The following is a 9,523-nucleotide window of genomic DNA, read 5'->3' as shown; positions in this document are numbered from 1 at the left end:
ACGGACTCAACAGCCATTTAAAAAGCATGAAACTATGCTTTTTGTTGTCCCGATTTTTGACTCCTGTCTTGTTTTTGAGTCTGTTCAGGATGTGGTGTTTAGTGGAAACTGGAAAACATGGTTATTCATATTCCTGTTTGAATGATCGTAACAGCATCCAGGTGTCTGATCGTCTGCCTGCCAGTGTGTGTTGATCCATTTTTCTAGTTGTCGGAGCGCAAACATACTGTATGATTTTCCATATTTATCATCACAGCTACATCTGTCAGAAGACAAAGGCTCAAATTCCAGTCATGGTAACTCAAGTGTGAAAAAAGCTGTAGTCACTGTGATCAACCAATCGCATTGTTGCAACGACGTGAGCGAGATTCACAACATTTTTAACCGATCTAGTGCTGCTGCAGACAGACCTCTAATATAAATGGAAAAGGACGATATCATAGTAATGCACAGGATTACCAAGAAAGGTGAGGTTATTAAAACAATTAAACATTAATGTCACATTTGTTCAAGTGCTCTGGTGGGCTGAAAATGTCATGTCGTGACACCCTGAATTGTGCCGTGAAAGATGTTGGTGTCGTGGAAAAGGCAATTTAAACCTTATTCTGGGGCAGCGTCACCAAACTTTTTATCTCCAGGTGGCCATTTTAAATGTACTTCTGGCTCTGTCTAGGGGTGACGAGTCTTCCCTATAAGGACTTTGACATTTCTGATGCTAGCTAGCTAAACTTTGCTAGCAACCAAACCTAAAGTGCTGGGGCTTTTCAGCCCTTGAAACTCCATACTGTGGTGAAGCCGGGCGCTAATGTCCAACGCAAAACTGGTAACTGTCAAGACTCTCGATCACTAATAAAACAGCCTTACACTGTTGGCTCACTAACCTGGAAGCTGGAATCAAATGTCAAAATCGTTGTACAGAGATAAAACAATAATTTTGGACCAGAATTTTTTTTTATATAAGGTTTATTTATTCACAATCATGATAATGTTTTTGAGGAAAAGAGATAATTTTATTGAGCAGCTTCTACAAGCTCTGTAGCTGTATTATTTTCTGGTCCATGAGAGGTAAAAAAGCAGCAGTAGCAGGGACTTGGGAGAACGAATGACCCCAGCTGTACCACCATCCCCTCTGCTCCTTCCATCCTTTTTTAGCTGCTGCTGCTTGGCTCTACTACAACTCCCAGCTACTCCCACAGTGGAGTATGTTTGGTGCAAGACTCCTGTTCATTTTTTTTCGTCCAAACAAACAAGAGACCAGACTCAGACAGTTTGTGGAAGGAGGAGATGGAGAGGACGCAGAGGATAAAGGCGGAGGTGGAGGAGACCGTGAACATGCAGGAAGGGGAGGACGCATGTGGTTTTTAAGTGGACTCCTGAGTGATGTGAAGTCCGCTGAGAACCACTGAGATACATTTTGAGGAATCTGTGCCAGCATGGGAACGGTTTGCCTCCTCATTTACGGGATGGTTTCTTAAACGCATCCCTCTAAATTCCAAGATTTATAACGAATGCCAAAAATTTACAAGATAAAATGGCCGGGAGTGATTAGTGTGCATCCGCATGCTTGCATGTGGACTTGTTGCATCCCATAACCAGACACAGCCACCCGTGGTCTCATGAGGGGATATGTTATTTGGTGCTTCGCATTTAGATCTGGCACAGTGAGCGTAGCCCGTGGGCGTGCGACCCTCGCCCCCACTCTGTCTCTCTCCCTGATTCTCTCTCTTTTGTTTCCTGTCCTCCTCTCCTGCTCTCTGTGTTCCCATAGCCGCCATCTCTGCTTCTCTTGACCCCCTTGTCTGGTGAGATCCAGGCTAATTAAAATGCCTGCCAAAACTAGGCTACAGCCTCCCCTGGTTCTCCCTCCTCCATGATCCTCACACCCTGGTGGAAAAAGAAACACCCCCCAACCGCTGCGCTAATGACCAGAGCCTTTGATACGCAGCTCTTTTCTTGTCTGGATATATTTGGTGTGGCGACCTGATCGTCCGTGAGTTCAGCCTGGCTGGGTCGAAGCTCTCAGTCCAGGGGCATTTCATCCCCGCCTGGTCCAAACTACTCCTGATCTGATTCTCAGCTCTAATCATGACCTTCTCAGGTCAAAGGTCAGAACCTAGGCCTGGTCACAGGTGGTTGAGCAATGGTGAGGCTGATGGGATTGAAAGGTTAGGGATGAGAGGGGGTGTCGAGCTGAGGTCAGGGGGAGAAAGAGAGCCAAAATTTGGGTCAGGAGATCATCACAAGGTCCGGCTCAGTTAGACAGCAGCCCCTCAACAGAGTGATGACCAAATAACTTGGTGGTCAGTTTTGGTTTTACTAGTGCGAAATATTAGGTTTCTTAAAACACTACAAAACTAGAATTAAGAATCGGGCATTATTCCCTGGTAAATTAACTAAAAATGTCAAAATCCGTCCCTTTATCCAAATCCCTTTTTTTTTTTTCTTTTTTTGAATTTTTATAGCCGAAAATCACAATCTCATTGCCTCAATGGGCTTCACAATCTGTACAGTGAACAACATCCTCTATCCTTAGACCCTTGAGTCGAGTGGGGAAAGACTTGCCATGTTCATATACACATCAGAAGTATTAAATGCTGCATTACCTTTCTGTGCAGATTGATTTTGCCACATCGGTCATGATGATGCAGGATGAAAAGTGCCCAAACCGTCATGTCAACAAGTTCCCTGTCAGTCTGATTGACTTCATGTTTACTCCTCTTGTGTCGTCTGTAAATAGTTAACAAAAATGCAACAAATATAATCCTTGATATAACAATATATTCCAAGTGGGACACAAACTTCAATCTTCTGGGTGAAAGTCCTCAGTCGTGCACCACAACTTGCTCCTGATGTGGACTTTGTTGCTGTTTATAACACTGTACGTCACCTGACTTCCTAAAGCCTTGCTGGCAGAAAGCCCTGAATGTTAACTTCTCCCAGTACCTGTCAAAACCTTGCACCTATGTTACCCATGATGCAATAGACAGTTAGAATGGCGATTAAGGTGTGTTGTACTGGTAATGTAATTTCCCTGTAACAAAGCAACGGTCTCTTGAAAAGTAACATGAGCCAACTCAGAGCTATTTAAATATTTTACTTTGAAATTCTGTCCTCTTCCTGCCACTGTCCTTTTCCGTCAATCCACAGCCGGACACGGCCGACTGCCTCAGAGAAAAGAAAAGGAGACGGAGAGAAAGCAAGAAACCCGAACGAAGGGACGAGATACCATCTGTTTGTTTTTCTGCCTTTCTTTCCCAAGCTTGTTATCGTTCCTCATTTCCTGCCGGACGACAAGTAAATAATTCACATGTATACATTTAAAAACACCGAGATCAGCCCTCCCTGACTCGTCTTAATTTTGGCCTCAGTTTCAAAGCTATTCCCAGCCTTGATGACTCGCCTCCAAACGATGTGTTGAGAAAACAAACAAAAGCCTGAAATGTTCTCCCAGTAGTCTGCATGTCCGAGGAGAAAAAAATGTGTCAGTAGCATTTTTCCGAGTGAGATATTCTGTCATGCACATGACTCTGCAATTTCCTGCCCACGTCCATCCCGACCCAGCACAATCCATCTCTTCACTCCGACTCTGACTTCACTCCCTGGGGAGGCAGCTCAGCAATCGCCACAATTGTTCCCTTTTTTTCCAGTGCCTCCTACTCTCTGAGGAATCGTTAGGGTTTTGAGTGCGGATCATAAAAAGTAGTCGAGCTGTTCTAATCACATTAGGAAGATGAAGGAATGCAATGAGCGTAAAGTCCCCGTTGGACTGTTTGGGAAAAGGTCTCAGAGGCTGACTCGGATAATGTTTAAAGATTTTTGAGACAATTAAGATGGATGAGTTGCTCCAGAAGCCTCCTGTGTTTCTGATTTATATGTCAGCTTTTGGGACGTGATGCTACAAATTGGGACATTCCTCAATATCTGGATAAGATCTGGCATCTTCCTCAGGACTGAACATGATGTCGGGATCTATTAGTTGTGAGTCTTCCCCTCACATCCCAGATGATTCCCCTCATCCCCCAAAAACACATCCACTCAATGCAGGTGTGCAAAGGCACAAGGCAAGGGCTGTCAAGTGTCTCCTGATGGCTAGGCCACCCTAGACATCCACAGCCCTCCAGCCCCTCTTCGAGGACCCCCCAAATCCTTTCAACGTCCCAGCTGTACCCTGAGCAATGCCCCTGGGCTGAGGCAGTGACAAGGGAGCAGAGTCCACAGGGGTGACCCGGCTCTCCCTAAACCCTGCAGGAATGTGTGGATTTGAGTGAGTGCTGTAACCAGAGAGCACTCTCTCCTATCTTTAAGCCCATAATGGAGCCACTTCCTGTTGATAATCAGTCTGTTGTGATCTCCCTCTGCCTTGGGATTTTGACACTTCATCTTGAGTCCTTGGAGAGGAGGAGTTAGGAGAGGTGTTATTATGGTTCTGGTCTGTGTACCATAATGACAGTGTGGGCTGGCATCAAAGGCTTGGGAACCAAAAAAAGTTATTTTTCCAATTTGTGTTTTAGATCCTACAACAAATCCCTGTGTTTGCACATTTTCATGCAAACGGTGCCCAATGTGTCATTGGCATAGATTGCCTGACATCAAACAAGCAAGTATGAGGCTCGCAGGGCTTCCATGAGGGCCAGCAGACCAGGGGTACAGCGGTATAGCAGTTTTAAGGTACAATGTGCTTGTCTAAGGTATTGAACTCTATATCCACACTAATACATTTTGTTTTTAAAAGATGTAACTTTTGCTACACATAAGGCTGATGTATGGTTGCACGTATAGACTCTGCCATAATTAACAGGCCTAAGCTGTAGTGAGCATTAATACATATGTTCTGGCGTGTCTGCGTGGATAGGCAGTGAAGAGCAAAGTATAATCTAAGCGGAGCAGCAGCTAGACGGTCAGGATGGACTGCAACAACCTAAGAGTGTGGTGTGGGTCCTGGGGAAACTAAAGGGAACAAACCCCTGTATTACCACCGCCAGCACCAGAGGAGAAGCCGGAAATGCGGCGCTACCAAGTGAACCAATCACAATTGTCGCAGACCGCTTGCTGCAAAGTGTTGTTACATTTCTGTGGGGTGCATGTACTGCAATGGCGTAGGCTACTGCATAGGGCACGCATATACACGTAGACTGAATGCTGAAGCATAAATCAAGCCTTTTGTCTAGTATCCACACTACTCCCGTGTTCTAGGACCCCCAATGCAGAGATTTTTTGAAACGATGATGCAGACACCCACGTCACTCTTCACATTTACTGATACATCAAACCATAAAATGTTGTCAATTTCTATAAGAAAATAACAGCAGTGAGTTAGCAAAGAAGCGCATGCCAAGTGTACATGCATGGTCATATGAGTTTTCAGGTGCATTAGTGTAGATGGAGATTAGCTTTAAAATGGTGCTAACACACTTGTCTGGATGGAGACTGTTGAGTGTGGATGTAACCTTGGTGTTTTTTTTATAATATATGTATTTCGCATTGACATGAAAGCTGTCAGGATATTATAACAAAGCATTTTTCAACCGAAAAACTCTATTATTGTACCTGATAATGATAATCTCGATAACGTATTATGCTATACTGTAATATTTTATATGATGTTAGTTTGGATTAAAGTACCATGAAAATCTCGCACCGCTGCTACCCTACTAATTCGAGCGGAGAATTTCCCCCCTTTTTCTTGTAACTTTTGTCTCTTGACTATCAAATAAAGCCAAGAATACCAATGTCTTCTCATTTTTCCCTCGTTTTCCCTCCTTCTCACTTTCTGACATACGTCCCGTAGTGCTGGATCTGGATCTGGTACTTGCTTTTATGGCCTCCAATAATAACAGCAACAATAAAAGAGCCAGAAACCTGCTGTAATTATTTTTTAAAAGCAGCCATAGCGCTGCTTCCACAGGAGCTAGCTGTGAGCTCGTTGGGGTAGGGGGGGGGCTCACATTAACCGCTGTTAATCGTTACCACGATGCGTGCGAAACAGCATCCCGGTACGGCCCATAAACTGGGTAGCGCTTCTCTCCTGGAGGTTAAGTGCTTTCATGACTCAGAAAGGTGTGGTTGCTATAGGAATGGCGCCGTGTTGAGGGTAATCTAAAATAAAATTAAAAAAAAAGAAACATTTCAGGACCCTGCTCTGTGTCACAGTTCACCTCAAGCCGTACTGGGCCCCGGGGCTGGCGGCGCATGATAAAGCGCTAAATATCCAGGTGCGCCAAAGTGGATTCCCTAACTTGTTTTAATCACCCTTTAATCCAGGGGTTGTCCCTCAAACCCTTGCAACCCTTCCTCGACTCCTCACACCCTCTCTTTTCCTCCTTCTGTCCGAGTCTTTCCTGGCTAATGTCGCTCAAGTCAGGCAGGGAAATCTCTCCTTAATCCCCCTGATACAGAACCCTGCCCCCTCCCAGTTGCACATCACCATCGCCGTCATCATCATGGCCAGTGCTGGTCCGCCCCCCCCCCCTCCGGCCCCATCCCATGGTGCCTACACCATCAGCGGGGCGGCTCATGGCTAGTGAAAGACAAGGGGGAGAAGGAAGGGTAAATAACGAAGTGAAAGCCCCATCTGACATGCCAATTGGTGTAATTATGGGCTTATAGGCTCCTAATACATTTCTGAGGACAGCTTCCCTCGGAGAGCTGAGCTTGTCCGTCATGAAGTGACATAAAGATGACTTGTCGCTGGGCCTGTGAATGATCCATTTTGCTCGCGATATGTTTTTTAATACATACTCTCTCATGAACCGCTCGTCTACTTTTTTGCCCTTGGCATTAGTTTCTTGCTATTTGTTTGGATGACTTTTTTCGCTTCTTTCCGCTTGCGATTGATGCGTAATCCTATAAACTCTCATGTGTTTATTATGAGTGCGTCCCTGTATATGTTTCATTCTTTAATGCCCTGATTCATGTAAGGCAATACTAGTCAGCTATTTTCCCACTGGCACCAACAGAAAGCTTACATTTGTGCCACTGTATCGTCTATAGACATAGATTTTTCCTCCAGAGACGTTGGAGCTCTGCCCCCCCTCACCTTTCCACATCTTCATGTTTCGCCTTTGGGTCTGATTTGTGGGTTAGCAGTGTCCTCCCCTCCGAGCTTTCGAACATGCCGGAAAATGCGGACGCGGTGGGAGTTCCGTGATTTTTTTTGGGGGGGGGGGGGGGGGGGGGGGGGGGGGAGAGTCTGGAAGGAGAAGTGAGTGGGGGTTTGGGTCAGACCACCGCAGAGCAGGGGAGACCCCTCTCTTCCTCCTCGCTGGTTCCCACTGCTCCCAACACGGCACACACATGTTGGAAAGGTCAGGTCTTGATAGACAACAGAGCACCGGCAATTACGCTGCTATTTCTCAGTGGCTGGAAGTCCCCTGTTTTCTGTGTGAGTGTGTGTGTGTGTGCGTGTGCAGAAAGAGAGAGTGTTTTTTTTTTCATAGAGAATAAAGAGGCAGTGTTTTAAGGGGGAATGGAGCTGGGACAGGGGGAACTGCGTGTGAAGACTTGTACCCGAATTGGTACATTTCAATCTGTGTGTCCGTTTGTGGAAATTTGAGAATGTGCATGAGAGAGTGCAGGTGTGTGAGTGTTTCTCACAGTCTATGTGTGGGTCTGTTCTGATTCTGTGTTTCCTTTCAACACCTGGAGCTGCTGTTGTGGTCGGAGGCTGCGGTCAGGACTCCATCTCCGACCTAAACAAAAAGGGGTCAGACCCTGAGAAATGGCGTGGACTGGATGCTGCAAACACGCGCTCTGATCTCTTCTCAGTATTTTCTCCTCTCTGTGTCATTTCTCCTTCACACCGAACACCTACTTCTAGCTTTCCAAGGAAGGCTTTCATGGAATGAAAAAGTCCGCGCGGCGTTATGACAAGAGCAGACCGCAGCTTGACAGATCTGGAGATCAGACGGAGAGGATGCCGCGGTCCCTTAACAACTCAAGTGTGCTGCTGCGTATAATGCGTTGCAGCTGGAGGGTCGCCTTGCATACCTCGTACCACCGGCTTTGTGCATTTACGTGCGCATGTGGCGTAATTTTTTGATCCCAGAGGTGGACTTGACTACGCAGTCGAGACTTATGAAAGAGCACTTGGGCACTGTGCCCGGTGAATGCCTGCACACCTATAGTGCCTTAAAGGAAAAGGGGGTCCGGGGAGGGGTGCTGGGAGGCCCCACAGAGCACTTCATTCAGGTTGCCATGCATGTTAGAGAGATGAAGGCCGGTAAACAGCTGCCAGTAATCGTCCCTATAAAAGAGCAGCTGCGTCTAGGATCAGTTGTAAGTATGGCTGCTGTACTTGGCCTCCCTGCGCCGCTTAATATTCAAGTGTACAAGCAGCAGGAGTGCGCGTTTGAGACTTTCTCGGTGTGAATGTGTGTGCGTGTGTGTGTGCGGCTGCTTGTTTATGTGTGAGGAGGTTGCCCTGGATATGCACTCTGCTCTGGATAATTTCCAAGTCCAATCTATATCGCTACCAGCCTCTGGAATGTACCTTTGCTCCTGGGAAATTTCACCTGAATGAAACGTGTGAGTGAATGTGTGTGTGTGTGTGTGTGCATGAGTAACCCAACCATAAATGTTACCGCTGTTTCTAATGGGCCTATTACAAGACACGAGCTCGTGTCAAAAAACACACGGCTCCACACTGAAAACATCAAAACACAAGCCACTAATGGAATCAACTTTGTGATCACAGGTGCTGATGAGCCGGTTAGGGCTTTAGTTAGCCGAGCCTAATTCTGCCCCGAGGAGGAGGGAGGAGATGACTCGGTAGTCTGCAGAGGACCTGCTCCCTGTGTCCGTGACTCATGCGTGCTCATGATGTGGCTGGGTGTTGCTGTGGGGGGGGGGGGGGGGGGGAAGACACCAGGTTAAGATCTGTGTTTGTTTCCTCTGTTGCAAGGCAATCCGCTCGGCCTTTGACATTATGAGGTGTCATAGAACGGGGATGCCCAGTGGAAAACATGTAATAGCTTCCATTGGAAAGGAAATATAACAGCCGCAGGTACCGTAACTGTGGTCGAATATGCTGCTATCAGTATATTGAGTTTCTATTGTCAGCTCTGCTATCTTTTTATGGTTCCCCAGCGCGGTGAAGTGTGAGATTCTCTGCTTTCTTTGCAAGCTCAGAGTTCAGCTGCACTGGGATCAAGTTGAGACTGGGATATGGATGATTGTGTGTGTGTTATAACACTTACTGTACTGAGATAGCAGGTCTTTTGCTTCATGTGTATCCAATAGGTATCAGGACTGTGTCACATTATGAATAATAAAAGAATATCACAGAAAAGAGACATTTTAAAGGTGCATTTAGTCCTTCATTTGAAACTTTAAATAGCCATTATTTGGAAGAAATTCCCGTCAGTGTCTTTTTATATGATGTTTTTGGTTTAATATTACCAGTGCATTAAAGTGTATGGGGGCTTTGACTAGTTTAGAAGTAGGATAAGAATTACATGGGGGTCCTGGTTCCGTACAATATTGCTGCAATATTGATTTTGAGATATCCGTCAATATTTAATATTTT

This window comes from Sparus aurata, chromosome 23 (assembly GCF_900880675.1).
Source record: "Sparus aurata chromosome 23, fSpaAur1.1, whole genome shotgun sequence".
Classification (NCBI taxonomy): domain Eukaryota; kingdom Metazoa; phylum Chordata; class Actinopteri; order Spariformes; family Sparidae; genus Sparus; species Sparus aurata.
The sequence above is the reverse complement of the archived record's forward strand: the minus strand, read 5'-3'. Positions refer to the sequence as shown.